The sequence below is a fragment of the Engraulis encrasicolus genome, chromosome 14 (genome assembly GCF_034702125.1).
Source record: "Engraulis encrasicolus isolate BLACKSEA-1 chromosome 14, IST_EnEncr_1.0, whole genome shotgun sequence".
Taxonomy (NCBI): Eukaryota; Metazoa; Chordata; class Actinopteri; order Clupeiformes; family Engraulidae; genus Engraulis; species Engraulis encrasicolus.
Genome location: NC_085870.1, coordinates 21,747,644 through 21,769,611, shown reverse-complemented (window position 1 = coordinate 21,769,611; position 21,968 = coordinate 21,747,644). Strand labels below are relative to the sequence as shown.

The 21,968-nt window shown below is 45.1% G+C and overlaps 1 protein-coding gene across 1 annotated transcript in view; it reads right to left on the bottom strand.

The window, feature by feature from the left end:
* The window catches only part of nav1b (neuron navigator 1b), a 159,782-nt gene that overhangs the window by 96,937 nt on the left and 40,877 nt on the right, over positions 1-21,968 (bottom strand). The window lies entirely within an intron of this gene.

Below are 21,968 nucleotides of genomic sequence, written 5' to 3'. Positions count from 1 at the left end.
GGCCTTTGTCCCCTGGGGCTCTAGCCATTTCCTGTCTTCCTACTCATTCGCATTGAGTCTCTTCTCTCTCTCTCTCTCTCTCTCTCTCTCTCTCTCTCTCTCTCTCTCTCTCTCTCTCTCTCTCTCTCTCTCTCTCTCTCTCTCTCTCTCTCTCTCTCTCTCTCTCTCTCTCTCTCTACTACACTCTCTTCTCTTGATCTCTTTTTTCCCTCAGCCATTGAGTCTGCTGAACTTTCTTCTTCACTCTGGTGTCTTCATCCTCTAAGTAAAGTAAGTTAGGCTGTGTCTTCCTGCCATTCTCTTCTGCCAGTCAGGCAGTCTTCCCAGGTTTTTCTGCTCTTCTCTTCTCTTCTCTTCTCTTCTCTTCTCTCTCTCTCTCTCTCTCTCTCTCTCTCTCTCTCTCTCTCTCTCTCTCTCTCTCTCTCTCTCTCTCTCTCGATCTCTTTTTCCCTCAGCCATTCAGTCTGCTGAACTTTCTTCTCTTTTGTCTCTTCATCCTCTAAGTAAGCAAGTTAGGCTGTGTCTTCCTGCCATTCTCTTCTGCCAGTCAGGCAGTCTGCCCATGTGTCTCTTCTCCTCTCTCTCTCTCTCTCTCTCTCTCTCTCTCTCTCTCTCTCTCTCTCTCTCTCTCTCTCTCTCTCTCTCTCTCTCTCTCTCTCTCTCTCTCTCTCTCGTATTACTCTTCCTGTCAGTGAGTCTGCCTGTCTGTTTCTCTCTCTAGCTCTTCCTCCCTTCTCACTCTCCATCAGTTTGTTTGTCTCCCAAACTCTCTGTTTGAATCTCAACATCCTTCTCTCTCTCTCGTCGAGTCATTATTTATTATTCTCTGTTATTTATTTCTTTGGCTTTGGCCACCCTGATCTTTCTTCTGAAGTCACTGTCTGTCACTCTCTGTCTCCCTCTCTCTCCCTGCCCCCCCCCCCTCTCTCTGTCTCTCCTGTGCATCCTATGACCTTCTGACCTTATGAGGAGAAGGGGAGGAGATGAAAAGGGACTTGGGACCTTGGAAGGTCTCCTGAGAGGCATTGGATTGAGTGGGTCAAGAGGAGGTCTTTGTGTATGCGTGTGGAGAGTGGGGAGGCGGAGGCAGACAAGAGGCATATGGAGATTTCAACACAGACACGGGCACCGTGCACACTCACACATGCACGCATGCACGCACGCACGCGCACGCACGCACGCACACACACACACACACACACACAAACATACACACGCACAGGCACACACACAGACACACACACATTACGAGTATGATTCTGATCACTTCCATACTAAAATACTACCATACTAACAACTTCCATACACACACATACGCAGGCACGCACAAGTATACACAAACCCACTGCTGCAGTTTCATAAATTGCACTACTAGTCGTGAACAGTGAGATCGCCACGGGGGATGCATGTTTATTTTTATCCAGGTAAGACAATGTCAAGGTCACAGCATGGAGCGGTTGTGGGAGACAATTAGAGATTGCTCAAGGTCAGTGCAATACAGTAGATTAGAAAGACTGTAATACATACAGTACTGTACAACAATAGAATAATGACAATATAATTGTACCACACACTTTATGGAGGCGAAATACGTTGTTCGCTGTAAATAAATAAGCAAAAATTAAAATAAGAGTGCGGTAAACGTATTTTTTTGAAGAATATAATTGTATTGGCCTAATACTTGCACAAGTAAAGCAGGGGGGAAAAGTAAGTACAGGTACACCGTTTTGGAAATTCTTACATGTCTACCTAAATTGGTAAGAATGAAAGAATGAACAACCCCTGTATTACAGAACTAGAATGAAAACTGTATAATATGGACAATCAAATATGATAATGTGCAGTTATTTGGCTGGTGTTAGGTAAGACAGTGTTTGTTCATCCTGGCCATTTGAGTAAAGATGATAACTTATTTTATTACCAATATGAGCAAAAATCACTCCCACTGTAGCACATTACAGTATAGTGCAATCACTAGACAAATCCATCAGTCAGTCCACCTTAGCTACCATACCCTAGTTGGTTGCCATGGGAAAGTCATGCCTGCATCAGCACCACTAAGAGCATCCTGATAAGCACATTGCCTTTAACATCAGGAACCATTTCAGGCACGCATGCACGTCCACGCGAGCACACACACACGCGCACACATGCACACACGCACACATTTGCCCTTGCAGATATAAATACACAAAACAATGCACGCACAGAGGTATACGTGTGCCCACAAACACACACAAACACACAATATATATGGCTATCTCATGTTATGGTGTATCTGTGTGCCTCATTGAAAACCTGCAATGAGATTATTTAAGTTTATTCTATGTCTATTTACCGTCTCATGTGGCTGTGTGCGTGTCTGTGTACGTGCATGAAACGACTTGAATGAAGCTACGGAAGACAGACACACCCACTCCAGCAGCAGACTACAGAGCATGCTCCCTGGCAACAACCCCTTCATACACACGTACGCACGCATGCGCACATGCACATACTGTACACACACACGCCTTTTTTTCTCATAGGGCTGTTCAGGCAGTCTCTGTTCACTATGTCATGCAAGCCCACACACACACACACACACACACACACACACACACACACACACACACACACACACACACACACACACACACACACACACACACACACACACACACACACACACACACACACACACACACATTATCCAGAGGTGTGCCTTGTGATTAATTTACATACACCCATACCCACTTGCGCCCGCACACGCATGCACGCACACACACACAAACACACACACACGCACACGCACAAACACACACACACACACACACACACACACAGACACACACACACACACACACACACACACACACACACACACACACACACACACACACACACACACACACACACACACACACACACACACGTCTACGAGTGGGTCACAGGCAGCAGCAGCAGCAGCAACAGCAACAGCGAGGGGAGAGATGTGAGGAGATGAGGAGAGTGGTTGCCATGGCAACATGTAGAAAATCCATGTGCCTGCCGCATGCTCAACTCCTCGGCTTTAAAGCTGCAGCAGCCCCCTGATCCTGGGCACACACATACGGTACTGCACACATGCACACACGCACACACGCACACACACACGCGCGCGCACACACACACACACACACACACAAAATCCACCATACACACATCTGAATTGAATGAAAATGTGTAACCATGATTTGGGCTTGGTTGGCTTGATTTAGTACGAATAACCAGTCTGCAAAATCTGAATTGGAATTTACAACCAATACAATGAAACGTTGAAATGGAATGATGTTGATCTGGAACTGAGGTACCCTGGTACTGACCATCCCATAATACTACCATTTCATTCTGTACGTACGGAGCCAATATTTTGGCGGAAGTATGTAGGATGGCGCGCGAGGCTAGAGGTACCCTACTGTAGATCTAGTTCAGTGGTGCATCAACTTCATCGAGTTGTGAAACAGTGTGCGCAGGAAAAATACTGTGTCCCGGCCCATGGCAAGGGGGCCTTGGCTGGAATCTACCGGTATCTGGGGGGCCTTGTCATGGTAAAGTTTGGGAACCCCTGATCTTGTTCATATGTGACAAGGTTTTGGCTTGAATCCTGTCACGTCTCTGTATGTCTAGCGACCCACTCTGTTCCAATAGAGCAGGGGTGGGGAAGTATTTTCTTTCGAGGGCCACTTTAAATTTTAGTCCTCCAAGGGCCGTACTATGAACACAAACCTGGATTTCCCCCTGCACTTTAGGCCTATATTAAAGGGGTATACCACTATTTTGGGGCTTAATACAGTTAAAATCGTTGGCTGGGGTTTATAAAGGTGGTAAAGTGTCTTATTTTTCATGTAAGCCCCGTTGTCTTGCTTTAAGACAAATTAAAAGAGGGAGCATGTCGCTAAGCTAGTGAAAGTAGAATGCTACACGGATGCATTGACTTTCACTAGCTTAGCTACATACTCCCTCTTTTAACTTGTCTTAAAGCAAGACAACGCTTAACATGAAAAATAAGACACTTTATCACCTTTATAAACCCCAGCCAACGATTTTAACTGTATTTAGCCCCAAAATAGTGGCATACCCCTTTAAAGGTGGCTACTACAACCCAGGCCCTACCTTTACTAGGTCCCCTGACGATGTAACTTCATTATATTGCAAATGTAATTTCTAAGATTCCTTTACAAAACATGTCGTATTTCATGTGAAACGGCATAACATTAAAATGACATCGGGGGAGAAAAACGCTTCACTATTCAATGGAAACGTAAAACTACCATTGCACTTTACCACTACAACCTAACACAGAGTCTTTAGTCATACACTATGGCTTGGTCACTGTCCTTCTGGTAACAATAAATATCAACAACCAAATAGCCAACCAACCAAATAACAACTAACAAGGGTCGTGTCTTCATCCATAAACACAGAACAGTTTCACACATCAAACCACATGTTCCAGCAGCACTCACAAACAAGAGAGAGATGCCTTTACACATTTTCAGACACACAAAATCACATGCATGCACACACACGTTCACACACACAATCACGCACATAAACACAAACATTCCCATATGCGTTTACACACACACACACACACGCACACACACACACACACACACACACACACACACACACACACACACACACACACACACACACACACACACACACACACACACACAGCAGAGAGATACTGAGTGTGTGGAGTATATACACGTGTGTGAAAGCTGCTCTGTAGATGGATGCTTGCTTTGCATGTATCCTTCAGGATTAATAAACACGAGCTAGTCTAACTGGCCTTTGACAAATCACTCAATGTGTGTGTGTGTGTGTGTGTGTGTGTGTGTGTGTGTGTGTGTGTGTGTGTGTGTGTGTGTGTGTGTGTGTGTGTGTGTGTGTGTGTGTGTGTGTGTGTCTGTCTGTGTGTGTGTCTGCAACTATGTATGTCCTGTTTAAGCCATTAAACCATCAGCACCATCAATCCTGACTAAACACACGTACACATCCTCCCAATGCGACTCAAACACACACACACACACATACAGACACACACATACACACACACACACACGCACATATGAATGCACACTCACACGCCTACACACACACACACACACACACACACACACACACACACACACACACACACACACACACACACACACACACACACACACACACACACACACACACACACACATACGAATGCACACTCACAGGCCCACGCACACACATACACACACACATGCATGCACGCACGCACACACACACACACACACACATGCACAGAGTCAGCCAGAATGCTTGTAAAACGTGTGCTTTTCCCATATAGCCCAGCCACAATTAATGGACCTTCTGCTGCACTGATACACACACACATACAGAATATAAACACACAAACACAAAATCACACACCAGACATCAGTGTATATCTCATGTGTTCTCCATGTGTTCATGTATACCTAAACACACACACACACACACACACACACACACACACACACACACACACACACACTCAGGCACGTACGCACGCAGGCACGCACACACACACACACACAGACACACACACACACACACACACACAAACACGAACACACACGCACACAAACACACCCACACAACCACACACGTATGCTTGTACACACACACACACACACACACACACACACACACACACACACACACACACACACACACACACACACACACACACACACACACACATAATTGATGATGCAGTCCATCCTGCCTGCTTAGACTCGGAGAACGGCACTAAGACCTCATTCATTACCTACAGTGAGAGGTTGGAAAATCACACACACACACACACACACACACACACACACACACACACACACACACACACACACACACACACACACACACACACACACACACACACACACACACACACACACACACACACACACTATGGCACAGTCTGTCATGTTACACACACAGGAAGACACCCATCGGGGATATTACACTTAAATGACTCACTCACACACAAACACACAGACACACAGACACACAGACACAGACACACACACACACACACACACACACACACACACACACACACACACACACACACACACACACACACAGTACAACAGTCAAAAACATACCTCAAACACACACACATCCACTACAGATACGTACTCACTACAGGCACAGAAACACACAGACAGAGAGACAAATAAACATTTTCCAGGGTTTACCTAAATTGACCAATACAAAGCTGACACTTTTCTTTCCATTCTGATGTAGCAGTGTGGAGAACACGCACCACCACACACGCACCCGCACACACGCACGCACACACACACACACACACACACACACACACACACACACACACACACACACACACACACACACACACACACACACACACAGACACACACACACACACCTCACTTGCATTTCCATTCTCATGTAGCAGGGCATTAGGAGATAATGAGCGGTTCTCATGGCTCTCTCATTAACGGCTTCTCTCTTTAGGCCTAGCTGGTAATGGAGAGAATAATTATTGTAGCCGGCTATCTGAAACCTGACACAGCCCAGACCAGACAGGCCAGTAAGAACTGAAATACCACACACTGGAAGAAGCTGTTAGAGTGTGTGTGTGGGGGGGGTGTATGTGTGTGTGTGTGAGAGAGAGAGAGAGAGAGAGAGAGAGAGAGAGAGAGAGAGAGAGAGAGAGAGAGAGAGAGAGTAGAGAGAGCAAGAAAGAGAGAGACAGAGATTTTGGAGATAGAAAATGTGGTCAATGGGAATACATACTGTATTTCATGCTTACGCTATATATACACATTACATTACATTAGCATTTAGCAGACGCCTTTGTTCAAAGCGACTTACAAGGAGCGATTTAAACAACAGCCTGATCTCGAAAAATTCCGTGCTCCTGGACACGGATGTTAAGGACACGAAATCCGTGTCCAGGAGCACGGATTTTGCCAAAATTCCGTATTCCTGGACACGGAATTGTTTTCCGTGCTCCTGGAAACGGAATTGTTTTCCGTGATGGGCACACGGAAGTGCTTTCTATAGGCTATTACCACAGCACTGTGTTAACTCTATCATTAGAAAATACATACCAAATGCTAGTTCTAAACAAAATAATGCTATAGCAATTTAAGTTGTGCCCTGACCAAAACATTCCATAACCTTAACCTGTCATTAAAGACATATTTTTGAGAAATACCTTTTCCAGTTGGTTGCTAGGCTATCAAATTCATATAATGAATGAAAGAAAACTAGCTGTACCCAGACCAAAACAATCCCTAACCCTAACCTGTCAGTAAGAAATGTTTTTTTTTTAGAAAAAATATTTGAAATTAGAAAAATCTGACTGTGGAAACATAGAGCTGTGGTAGTATAGAGAGAGCACTTCTGTGTGTCCATCACGGAAAATAATTCCGTGTCCAGGAGCACGGAATTTTGGCAGAATCTGTGCTCCTGGACACAAATTTTGTGTCCTTAACATCTGTGTCCAGCAGCACGGAATTTTTGGAGATCATGTTGTAAACAAAGACAGGGTAAGGGAAAGTGTACAGTTGCAATGCTGATATCATTGTCCTAAACAGAGTAAAGAAAAGGACGATGCATTAAAAGGTAGCAGAAATTAAGCACGACATCTAGGCGCAGTGTACAGTTGCAACACTGGCAACAATGTCCAACACTAGGATGAAGCAAAAAGTAAAGAATTTAAAAAGGATGTTAAAAGCAAATTATACATATGTTAGGTACATAAGAGATGTTAAAAGCAGTGTCTTAGGGAAAGACATTAGAGACTAATTAGAGACTAAGACTAAGGAAAGAGGCTAAAAACTAACGGGTACAAGGTGAGTAGAATTAGTTATGATAGAATGTTAAGCAGGAAAGCTTTCTCAGAAGATGTGAGTCTTCACTAACTTTTTGAAGGTTGAGAGGGATGACCCTGCTCTTGTAGCAACTGGTAGCTTATTCCACCATTGAGAAACAATGACAGAAAACCGTTTGGACTGGGGTTACCTTGTGTGAGTAGAGGGCAAGGCTAAACGGTTGGTGTTGGAGGAACGTAACGCCCTAGTAGGAATATATGGCTTGAGCATATCCTTTAGGTAAGCTGGAGCAGAACCTGTTTTAACTTTGTAGGCAAGGATCAGAGCTTTGTGTTGAATTCGGGCAGACACTGGTAGCCAATGCAGATTGACAAAAAGTGGCGTGACCTGCGTCGTTTTGGGTTGGTTGAACACCAAACGCGCCACCACGTTCTGGACCATTAGTAAGGGTCTTATTGGACAGGCTGGAAGACCAATCAAGAGGGAGTTGCAGTAGTCGAGGCGAGAGATGACCAAGGCCTGTACCAGAAGCTGTGGCATATATGAGTGACATATTGGGTCAGGTACGGTCTGATCTGTTTTATATTGTACAGACAGAAGCAGCATGAGCGGGCAACCGAGGCTATGTGGTCTGAGAATGATAGATGGTCATCAATCATGACACCCAGGTTTCTAGCACACTTGTTTGCGGCGACAATGGCTGAGCCCATATTGAGTTTGAGATCATGGCAACATGAGTCCTTGGCTGCAGATCGCCAGGAGTTCAGTTTTAGCTAGGTTCAGCTGAAGGTGATGTTCCTTCATCAAAGTGGATATGTCAGAGAGGCAGGCTGAGATGCGTGCAGAGACAGTTGAGTCCTATACAAGACATCTACAATTACTTGTACTCTCTTTTTTTCAATGTCAAATTGTTTACATACTGTTCGAACAATTCCATGTAGCCTATCTAAAAAAGCACTGAGTGAGAAGGCAACGTGAGACCAAAGAGGGATTCACCTTCTGGTCATGATCCCATGTCAGCAGGATAGGAGCCAAAATCCAGTCCAGTGTCCACTCGACTGTTCCCATCAAAGCCAGGATGTGATCAGTGGTCTCGTGTTATTATGAGGTAAAGGAGTAGTCGCTGTCTGTTATTATGGAAGCCAAGCTGTCATCAGTGTCATTGCGGTGAAGTCAAAGCTGTATTTTTACAGTCATTACTTCGTAAAGACACCACGAGGTTATGTAAGTAAGTCACAGCAGATGGCCCACTTCAGACATGTTTGCATCAAGTGATTTAATAAGAAGTAACAGTCAAGGTGAACCTTGCACAGTGCTGTGGTTTATGGGAAATGTGAATATTATATGAAATGAGGAAGCAAAGTAACCATATGTCTTTAATGCTACTTGATACAGCCACTACATGAGAATTAAGTGTTCCGAAGATGCTGATGTTGCGTTTTACTTTTACAAGCCTAAGGCACAACTCACCATACATAGCCTTAGATGTGTGTGTGTGTGTTTGTGTGTGTGTGTGTGTGTGTGTATGTGGGGGTGGGTGTGTCTGTGTGTGTGTGTGTGTGTGTGTGTGTGTGTGTGTGTGTGTGTGTCTGTCTGTCTGTCTGTCTGTCTGTCTGTCTGTCTGTGTGTGTGTGTGTGTGTGTGTGTGTGTGTGTGTGTGTCTGTGTTTGTGTGCATGGGTGGGTGTATCTGTATCTGTGTGTGCGTGTGTGTGCTTGTGTGTGCGTGCGTGAGTGTGTGTGTGTGTTGGGGGTCAGGTCCCTAGACAGGTGGGGGGTGGGGTGGGGGGGATTATATTCCAGTCGGCCGACAGACTTGATTGTGTTCTTAGGGCGAGCCAAGCGATCGATCACTGGGCATTATTCCACCAACACACAGGGCTTCATTTTCCCTCCATTTCTCTATTGACGCAACCCCCCTCCCCCCCGACCCCCTGTTTTGTAGATGCTGTCCTCAGCAGTCTAGCCTTGGTGCATTAGCTACATTAATCATTCGTTTGTGCAACCGATCCCTTCCAAGGCACACTGCAGATAATTTCTTCAACATCTTGCACTCTGACTCAAGCTGTCAACAAGCCAAACATCCACTCATCCGCACATATGTCATTAATATTCCACTCGCTAACAGTTTATTTGGATAGATTACCCACAGAGGTTTTACAGATGGTTTGTTGAAATTCCATTTAATTCTGTTGATCTCTTACTTACTTACTCACTGACCGTCAAACCAAACCTCTAAATTGAACACTATCAAAACACAGGCTGCATCTAATTTCTGAGCTCAACTCCTCCGTGCTCTGTATTTAGACTTTGCATTTAGCTAAAAATACATTCATCGATCTATTCCTGTAATATATTGATACTCTGCATATGACCAGTGTTATACTGCTGCTATACACACATATACATATATATATACTGTATATATATTAGATATTTTAGGGGCTTTTGTGCCTTTTATTGATAGGAAAGTGGAGATTATGACAGGACGTGAGTGTGGGGAGAGAGATGGGGAAGGATTGGCAAATGACCCGGGCCGGAATTGAACCTGGGTCGCCGGCATGGTAAACCAGTGCCCCACCGTGACTCCACGGCAGAGCCTACGTTGCTATATTTTGAGTGCATGCATAATATATGAAATGTGCTACAAGTATTCTACTATATAGGCTAATTGACTTGTAACACAGAAGTGGGCATCATGTTCCAGTCTTATCTGCTGTTATTTGGGCTACGCTATAGTCTTCCTCAGCAGATAAATATAATCTGTCCCAAAGCTTTGTCCTATTTTTCAGAAAACTGGTGGAAAATTGATTGAGGAGGGAAGATGGGCGGCATCGAGAAGGCGACGCTTCACCTTTTTTCCCCATTTGCTCTCTGGCAGGTTACTATGGTTACGCAGGATATTCTTCAGAGGTGTTTCTTTTTTTTCGTTCCTTTTTTTCCTTCCTTCATTCATCCTTTCTCTCTCCCTCTCTCTCCTTCCCTTCCTCTATCCCTATCTCTCTTAACACACACACACACACACACACACACACACACACACACACACACACACACACACACACACACACACACACACACACACACACACACACACACACACACATGCAAATGGAGCATGCTAACAGCTTTCGTTTAGCTTGGTGTGTAGAGCAGTATACCATAGCGATGAAGCAGGCTACCTATATCCATGGCTGCAAGCAAAGGTGTAGGTTTGACTTGGAAAGTGTGGTGGGGACAATAAGATAGCATATTGCCCTGGTTAACTATTATTGCATTATATTTGTAAGTGGTGGGGAGACTGGGGACAAGCTAGTTTCATCTGAAAAGTGGTATGGACATGTCCCCACCATCCACACCTAAAATCACACCTATGGCTATAAGGGCGGCTCCATTACTATGTGGGTAGCAGTTGCTACAGCTAAAATCATTCAGAAGGGCTATGGAACAGGAAGCTAGCAAAGCAGAAATCCTGTGTTAGCACGAAAAACATTGAAATGTGGAGAGTTACTGTATCTGGTATTAAGGTGAATAGGTTACCCCAGAGCCGTATATAAAGAGAGTCTGGCCAACTCGAATCATGGACGCCATTTTCGCACCCCACGGCGAGGATTATACAGTGTAACCCTATGGGCAGCATACCGTCAAAATCGCTGGATTTAAAATACAAATAAGGCTTAATAGACCATCAAACTTGGGTTGTAGTATTATCAAGATCCCAACATATGAAAACAAATGTTATCAAGTTCGTTCGTATAGAAGGGGTTTGCTTAAAAGAGGGTTTTGTCAGCATAGTTTTGATGTGCTCAGCAGTGCATTCAAGCGTTACTTCCATGTTGTTGTTGCCTAGGGCCAACGTCAAAGTCGATATTTAAGTAATGTACAGACATAATATTCACAACAATGGTTAAGTTCATTTACAGGGACCCTGGTGATACCTGCAGCAAAGTTTCACGTTGTGTCGAGATTTAGTAGTTTAAAAATAACGATGTGCTCAGCAGTGCATGAACGCGACTGCAGACAGTAGAACCGTAGGATGAGTCTGGATGCTCGTTGGATGAGTCTGGATGCTCAGATGAGACTGGACGTGAGTTTAAATCGCAGGGGGAAAGGACCTTATTAGCGTGACAGAAATAATAACTTGGTGGGCAAAGTTGTGTTTTCACAGTATAGCATAGTTACAGGTGGCAATTAAGATTTGACAAGCTAATTCCAAGTTATGACAGAAACCTAACTTCATTTGTTTTCAAAGTGCGGACAGTTTTTGAGAGCATGACATCATCATGGCTATTTCTTTCAAAAGTAATTGTTAACAAAAGTCGAAGGGGAAGAAATACATTTACCTCACACATCACGGAGAAATCTGCTGCTTTCCAGTTATTAATTTTGACCTTTATATTCCATAAAGGGGAGTTTATATCCCTTTATGTCCCAAATCCTCTGTTTCTGTCACGAGTTAAACAATGTTTTTTTTCTCCTGACCCGGTCCTGCACTACAGCCATATGTACAACAGTTTGTCATAATAACAATGTAATAATATTATAGTGAAGCGTTATTTTTTATATCTGATAATGCTCATTAATGGGAGCGTGGGGAACAAAAATGGCGTCCATAAAACATGTGACCAGCCCAGAACCAATCAAAGTAGCGGGATAGCTCGAACGTTCGAACCCATAGTTAGCCAGACTCTCTTTATATACGGCTCTGGGTTACCCCATGGCAGTGGTTCCCAACCTTTTTTGGGAACCTATCTTGACTTCCCAAATTTCTGGGAACCCGATATACGTTTTCATCAGTATTCCTTTTTCACAAACTTTCAGACAATTCAGGCGACCCCATTTGAATTCCCGGCGACCCCAAATGTGGTCCCAAACCCATTGTTGAATAACACTGCCCTATGGATACCCTGCTAGCAGAACTGTGCATCTGGCAGCAGTCTCTTGGTAGTGAAAGCAATTGACTGCCTCATTTTGAGACATTCTTACAGGAGTGGACGGGATGGGATTTGTTTCTTTTACTCCAGCCCGGGATGGGACAGGATGGGATTTTCACTCCCGTGTCATGCTCTAGCTTGCAGTTATGTTTGAGGTTGGGAGAGGTTGGGCCAGAGAGACGCAGTGCAGTGTGGGGCTGTGCCAAGGTCTTGCGGATAACAGGCTGCTCCAACTGACCCCCGAGCAGACGGCTCTCCACACGCCCCGCACTAGTGCTAATGGTCTCCCTGGCAACACTTCTTGGGAAAGCAGGTCCCCCCCGCCCACCCACCCCCCTGGGGATAAACGTCCATCGGCAATCGGGGGTAACAGAGCCAATCACATGACCAACCTGGGCCAGTAGAACCCACTCATACACACACACACACACACACACACACACACACACACACACACACACACATGGCTATGTATATATGTTTTTCGGGTCACTACGTGAAGTAAAATTAATATTCTACATGGGCGCTCCCTCATCACTCCTTTCCTCACTAGTGGGTCATGGGCGTATGCACATGCGGCATCTCAGCAGCACTGGGGCTTATGCAAGGCTCTTTAATAATTCAGACGATTTCCCCCTCAGTCAACAGCCAAGCTGGTGAGACACAGAGAGGCACAGGCACTACAGAGAGAGATCAAAGAGGCAGGCAGGCAGTCAGGATAAACCGAGGCTGAGGAGAAAATCTCTCTCTCGCTCTCTCTCTCTCTCTCTCTCTCTTTCTGACCCCAATCACATCTACAAAGGTTGACATTAGCTCTGACCACTGATAGCTGCTATGGCAACCCTAACGGCACAGGTGGCTGCCATGGCGACAAAAGCCCATTGTTGGCTCCACCAGCCTCTTCTCCAGTGCAGTCAATGGGCCATAATATTACTCATTGGAATCATTGCAGTGTGCTTCAGGGGATGGGTTTGGCTATCAACACAGATAACACTTACCAAGTTGGCCCATAAGACTACAGGGCTATTGGCTTCACTTCATATCGGTATTAATGCCATTGTAAAGAACACGATGAAACCAAGCTTCAGAAACAAATACAATTACAAATACGATCACATTTTCACTATATAATGATGAAAACATACGTAGTACTCAATAAGATTGACAACACATACCTAAAACTGGTATTCTGTGTATAATGCATCAGATGTGTATTGATACAAAGTACTCATAATGTTCTTAAACTGTGTCATCCCCTTTCAACTTCCACCAACATGGAACACACTGTAGTGATGTTTCCTTAACCTCCGGAAAATGCCATTAATAAGTTACAGCTGATATAAAAGTTTTATAATTCCCGGCACCACAGTAGGCCTGCCTCAACCTCAAGTTGTTAAGTCCAAATGCATACAAAACATATTTAGACCATTTCAAGGGTTATCGTGGGTTTGTGGAATGAGTCTGTAGAGAGTAGTTGTGGCTAAGATCAGTCTTGGATGACTACAACATACATAGAGCTTTTTTGCCATACGTACACTCATACATTTTCATTTATGAGTAAGGAAAAATGATTTAGCAAAAACAGTCCCATCCTGTCTTCTCAGGATGATGTAGAGCAGTGTTTCCCAACCAGGGGTACGGGTACCAATAGGGGTACGTGAGCACACCTCAGGGGGTACGTGGAGAAATGTATTAATAACAAGTACATGGAGTGTAGCCACTTTGCAATAGCGGAATAGATATAGAGCATGCGTAAGGGGGGTACTCTTCATAGGACAACATGACTTAGGGAGTACGCAGAACAAAAAAGGTTGGGAAACACTGATGTAGAGGTTTGAGAAAAGGGACAGAGGGAACATCCTCACATGGCTCTATAGCATTTAAAGGTGTACTGTGTAGGATGGTGGCCAAAGAAGGTATTGCAACTATGCTGCTCATTGAAACTGTGCTGCCTATTGTCAACTTTGATCTTTTCATGAATATTTATTAAGTAATGAATTAAAATGTACTAGTCTGACCGAAGTACAGTAAGTTTTGCCGCTTAAAATGCATATTTCTGGACATTCAAAATGGCGGACCATGGAGAGATCTCCTTGTCATGTGCTTCATGTGATTTTCCTAGTCAAAATGAACACTTAGAATTTGACAGTGGTGGTAAGTAATTTTGCTGAACAGGTAGCATTTGTGAATGAGCAGCATGAAATCTGGAAATGAATGACTAAAAATATTACACAGTGCACATTTAAAGGCAGTTAACGCATCCTTAGGACCTGAATCTGCATCTTACCCTGCTGGTATGGGCGCGGCCAGAATTGAGTTGCCAACCTATTATCACATACACTATTACATAACCCCTTACTCATAATAACTCATTCTAATTGCGTGACTGCTTTGACATGCTGAGTTGAGTTCAAGATGCTGAAGAAAATGTTGGCAGAGAGCAGTTGTGACAGTCAGACACCACTTCCCTCCAGCCAGCTCAGGCTGGGTTTGGACCAGGAAGCAGTGACAGATGAGTGAAGACTGGCCAGGGGGAGGCTGTTTACCAGTGAGGAAGAGTGTGATGGGGTGGGGTGGGGTGAACTTGGGTGTAAGCTGGACGCAGGGAAGCCGACAGGGACTGCTGGAGCAACTCCAGCTGGCTCAGAGGGCTGTAGCCAATCGCTAATCCTGAGCCATAGCCCCTCAATGAGATTTAGTACCGTAGTGCTGCTCACTCACACTTGGTCTACAACTGTCTTTGCCCTCTGAGGTTGTGGAGAGAGAGGGTGGGGGAGAGAGAGAGAGAGAGAGAGAGAGAGAGAGAGAGAGAGAGAGAGAGAGAGAGAGAGAGAGAGAGAGAGAGAGAGAGAGAGAGAGAGAACGAGAGAACGAGAGAGAGAGAGAGAGAGAGAGAGAGTTTTGAGAGAGATGTTTTGAGGAAAAAAACATAGTATAGTGTCCAATTTTGGAAGGAGAGTCTGCCTGTCTCTACCTCACACTATTTCTCCTCCAGGGGCCATTAAAGCAAAACTAGGTTGAAGTCCTTTGCAACCTTTTTCAGCTAAATCGCGTGTCTAACATTGTTCCAAATGTTCTTCTTGATGATTGACAGCTCTGCTTCCAACCTAAAGGGCAATTGAAAACCAGTTGGTTGGTATTGAATACTGTTGAATAGTAGAGTATCATCTATTTATCCCAAGGGAAATTAATACACACATAGGCCTACTACTTTTAATATAGGCCTAATACTGTATACATTAAACATGTTCTCCATTTGGAAGTGCTGAAATTCCAAGTTCTCAGTTTGAGTGTGGGTTTTTGAACATTCTACAAAAAGAATGTGTTCTATAACAATGCAAGATTCTAAAATTCCAAATTGTATTGTATGGAGCCCAGAATTCTATAAAACTTTCACTGCACGAACATTAACGTCACACCGTTGTGACGATACACTCGTTAAGGTTAAATGTGCTGTGTAGAGTGTGTCTTCAGTATTGGCCCAGACTGACGGACTGGACTGTTGGCCACTACACATCCTCTCAGCTTTTCTTGCATCCTCATCTTGCATTTTCTCTCTCTCTCTCTCTCTCTCTCTCTCTCTCTCTCTCTCTCTCTCTCTCTCTCTCTCTCTCTCTCTCTCTCTCTCTCTCTCCTTCTGAGACACTCATGCACTCCCCTTTCTGTGTGTCTGCAAGTGCGTGTATAATGCTGGCTTTGTGTGTGTGTGTGTGTGTGTGTGTGTGTGTGTGTGTGTGTGTGTGTGTGTGTGTGTGTGGTGTGTGTGTGTGTGTGTGTGTGTGTGTGTGTGAGTGTGTGTGTGTGTGTGTGTGTGTGTGTGTGTGTGTGTGTGTGTGTGTGTGTGTGATTCCTTTGTGTGCAGCGCTGTGCCATGAGCCGCTGCAATGAGCCGCTGGACTCATGAGTCTCATGAGTGTGTACTTTGTACATGTGTGTGTGTGCCTGCGCATGAGTGCGTGTGTGTGTGTGTGTGTGTGTGTGTGTGTATGTGTGTGTGTGTGTGTGTGTGTGTGTGTGTGTGTGTGTGTGTGTGTGTGTGTGTGTGTGTGTGTGTGTGTGTGTGTGTGTGTGTGTGTGTGTGTGTGTGTGATAAGGCTGCTTGTCCTCCACTAGAGAGCTGTCCTCAATTCCTGCTCCTCTCTGTCTCTTTCCCTAGCTGAGCTGTACCCATGGAGGAGGAGAAGGAGAGGAGGGGTTAGAGGGAAGAAGGGGGAGGAGGAGGAGAAGGAGAGGAGGAGGACAAGGAGGAAGATGATGAGGAAGAGGTAGATGAGGAGGAAGAGGAGGAGGAGGGAAGCAGGGGGAGGAGGAGGAGGAGGAGGAGAATTGCGGCAGGGGGAGAGGAGGAGGAAGAAGAAGGAAGGGATGAATATGAATGACAGGATATATTATATGGCGTGCGAACAGGAGGAGAGGAGACAGGAGGAACGAGGATGTGGATAGACAGACAGTCCAATACAGTGGAATATGTGGCCACAGAGACAGAAAGGATGAGACACGACAGTCAGAGAGTGAATGTATGGGAACAGCAAAGGGACAAACAAGACAGAGAGGACAAAGGAAAAGAGGAATGAGAAGGGAAACATAAACAAAGCAAATGGGACATGGCTAATTTGGCAGTTGGGGGGGGGGGCATTCATCTGGCTAATGACTGGGGTGTAGGGGCTGTGAGCAGAGTAGCATGTCCTGGGGGCCCCTATGCTATAGGTTGCTATGAGCCCCCCAGGAAGGCAAATTTGGTGACAAATTTACATAGACAGTGCCATATAAGTATGAGCAAGGAATTAAGGATAACATTTCTACCAACTGTACTCAATAGGACAGGTGATTTTTTTTTCTGTATTACACCCTGTCACAATTATAACGCTGGCAGGCGTAATGGGGGCCCCTGGGCTGCAGCCAAATCTAGCCTGTGCGTACATCCGGCACTGTCTGCGGGCTGTTCAAGGGAGGCGCCTAATGACTGAAGAGGGTGGTGGGATGGGATGGGGGGGCTATTAAGTTAACTAATGACAAGATAATGGGAGGGAGGAGGGAGGAAATGAGGACGAGAGTGTTAGAAGAGGGGGGGGAATGCCCACTGACTAAAAGGAGGGATGCTGTTAATTTGGTGGGAGGGAGGTGAAGCGAGGGTGTGTGTGTGTGTGTGTGTGGGGGGGGGGGGTATTTAATGACTGCTTTCAGGAAGTGTGAAAAGAGGTGGGGCTGTGGTCTACAGGCGGATGTGGGGGTGAGGAGTGGGCTGAATGGGAGATATGTGATGGCTAAGCTAAGAGCAGGTGGGATGAGGAGGGTGTTTAGGGTGTGTGTGTGTGTGTGTGTGTGTGCGTGTGTGCGTGTGTGTGTGTTGGGTGGGGGGGTGGTGGTGTTCACTGGTTGGCTGTTATCATAATGACACCTGTGAGACTGGCCACCTGCTTTGTGTCCTGTTGTCGCCGCAGGCTGTCTGAGTGGGTGACAATGACAATGCAGCAGGACCAACCAAATTATCCAAGGTCATGTCCACTCTAAAGGACACACACACATACACACAAATACACACAAATACACACACACACACACACGCACACGCACACACACGCACGCACGCACGCACGCACGCACGCACGCACGCACACATACACACGCACGCACACACACACACACACACACACACACACACACACACACACACACACACACACACACACACACACACACACACACACACACACACACACACACAGTGCTGTGCCTTTCTGTCTCTCTTTGTATTGTATTTCTGGAACCAATTCAGATTCTGCCGCTCGTGCTATTGGGCCACTTTTGATGCCCATCCAGCCCATTGTTTTCGCTTGTTGTGGTTTGGTGTTTTTGCTTGATGAGAATTCTTGTTTGTCGGCCTGGCACTATAAGGCCGCCCCCACACCACTGCGCTCCACAGCTCCACAGCTCCACATTGTCTGGGCTCACTGGCTCCATGTCTGTTAGGTGTGGAACGGTTCACAAAATTCACGGTTCGGTTCATATCACGGTATCAAGGTCACGGTTTTCGGTTCTCTACGGCTCTTTTTTTTTTTTTTGTTCATAATAAATGGTGCATGGGGAATATTAAACCATATTTATATAACGGCAATTATAAAGTGATGATGCGCAAGTTGATGTTCGCTGTCTGAGCCTTCTTTCAAGTGATCAGACTTATCACTAAATATCCTACATATGGTTTGTATAGGCTTATAATGTGAAAATGGTGTGATTTTAATTGTGTCATCCTCTGATTGGTCTTATATGCTAATGTGTTAATCAGAGAGACTGGATAATATACTCCTAGAATCTCTGCTTTACATATTTTTCTGAGCAGTACATGAATTGCGGTTTGCCACGGACTGCATTTCACGGCTCGGTATGGTGTGTGAATTGTACGGTTTTGGTTTTCGGTGCGGTTTGTACCATCCCTAATGTCTGTCTGCAGTATGATATATCCAAAGACTTTCAAAGGCCATTTCAGTCTGCAGTGGCCGACCGGCACTTTCAATACAGAGACGATGCACCAAGAATCACACCCCCACAGGGCTACACACTACACAAAGCTCTGACTGATGCAGATACTGAATACTGAATACTGAATAGCAGCGGCCGGCTATAAGAGAGTCCCACACTGACTGGATGCGGTTGAATGCATCTGTAGTGCAAATTTGTTTGAGATTAACACCCACACGGCTCAGCCCACAAGTGTCAACGCTGAGGAAGGGATGCTGGTCACCGAGGACACTGAGATGGTAATATATAATATAATATAATATAATATAATATAATATAATATAATATAAATATAATATAACGGCCCATAGACACACTGTCAATGTCAAGTGAATTCTCCAAACCCCACGGTCTTTCCTTTGTTCGCTCTCCTTGATATCGACTTGGGTAAAGTCAAGTTTATATTGGATATTCACATAACAATTAACCCGTTAAGACATGGCGTTATGGATTTGCTGTTACCAGAATGGCATTACTAAAGGCCGTGTGTTATGTCATAGTATTGTAGTAGGCCTACTATGGTACAGTAGTTAACATTTCAGTGACTATAACAGCGTGCCACTGGAGGTACAGTTTGCATTAAAATACCAATGTGATTGATCTGAAAAGTAACACTTGCTGTCGAACAACTTTGAGCCTTAGACAAATTTCCTTATGAGCCACAATGGTTAATTTATTTTCCAGATATATGAATGAATGTCCAATATAAAATTGGCTTTACGCGAGTCAGAAACATGGACAGTGGAAGAGAGATGACTTGCGCACACTGACTGTGTGCTAGAGATAGCCTGTTGGCATCATCGACTGTAAGGCCACTGAGTGGGTCAGTGAAGCTGGCAAGGTGGAGATTATAAAAGCAAACAAAATATACACATACTGTATACACAGATAGACGGATGCACATGTACACACACATGTGCGTGTCGTGCAGACACGAACATGTACCTATACACAGCCACACACACGCGCATGCATGCATGCGTGCTCGCACGCACGCACGCACGCGCACACGCGCACACACACACACACACACACACACACACACACACACACACACACACACACACACACACAATCCCTTACCACAGCCTGTTAAATGGCCACCAGACCCGAATCCAGCCTGCATGGGGCATTAAATCATGTTTAGCGATTTAACTGCCAAACTCAAACTCACTTTGCTATATCCAAAGGAAGGATCCCAGGAAATGGGAAACATATCTACTGCAATAGCTCCATGGAAATCCAATATATTATCCATGGCCAGCCTAAGCCTTTATGAGGCCCAAAGCAAAATTTCACCCGGGGCACCCCATACCTGATATACAGTACCGGATATGGGGTGCCCCGGGTTTAAAGTATACCGTAGTGGCTCCTGTTTCATTCGTCGTAGTTAATGGCACATGTGAAAAAGTTATGACTAGGGAAACTAGAGGACGATTCATTTCTTCCTGGAACTTACAGGGGCCATTGGTACCTTGGGGGCCCTTATGCCTCGGGCCGGCCCTGATATTACCTACTACTCACCAGACAATATGGCAAAATACATTACAGACAACCAGGGTCGCTGCTAAGGTTTTGGAGGCCCTAAGCAGCCACCCCCCCTAATTAATATTGAATTAATAATGTGTTTTGTATTCAATATTTTTCTGATGTTTGTAGTCAATCTCAATTTAAAGGATAGTTCCGGCGTAAAATGAAAGTTTCACCATCGCTTTCTCATGCCACATAATGTATCTAATGATGAGCCATTCTGGGCAATGCCGCGCCGTTATGGAGTTAGCTAATTTTAAGCTTTTTGGCGAAAAACGCAGCCAATGCATCACGGCGGGGCCCATTATAGGCCTATTATTTTCTGATGTTTCCCCGCTATAAACAACTTCAAAAACGCTACACACTTCATCACAAAGGTCTCGTCAATCAAACCGAGGCACAGAGAAGATCATCGGACCACAGTCTTTCACTGGCCAGTGTTTTCAGAGGTGTCTCACTGTTGCAACTCTCTGACCCGGATGCAGGCTACTCAATCAGGTGGCTAGGTAGGCTAAACATGGTCCGCGGTTCTTACACCGGCTGCGACCGTAAAATGAAAAGCTGGAACCCCGACCGTTTTCACCGACTGCCACTGTCTAAACCAGCCATATTACGGGAATGGCTAATAGCATTAGAAGTGGACGAAACTGACATAAAAACCCTGAGGGATCGCTACTACCGTGTATGGAGAGAGCATTTCGAGGATGATGACTACAAGAAGAGTAAGGGAGATGGAACACCTAAACGAAACCGTCTAAAGATGAATGCTGTACCAAAAAGGCGCATGGCTATGGAGGTATGTTTGAAGAGAGAGAAACATGTGTAAATGTGTCTGGCTCATGAATCTTGAGTGTCTGTGAATCTGTGAAACTGGTTGCAACACCGCGCGTCTTTGCCAGCAAGCACTCTGTTTTGGGAAGGCATACAGGTGCAGTAAATGTAGCCCACTACAGGAGATAAATAAGCTGTCAAAACAAACTAGCGCGGGATGGCAAGTGAAATTGTGAAATTGTGCGACCTGAGGCATTCGATGTGGTTGATGTCAAGCATGCTAGAGTAGTTTCAGTGAAGTAGACACTAATTGACCAGGGCGCGCAAGGTCAGATGGACCATTACGCAACGGAGGAGGGCTG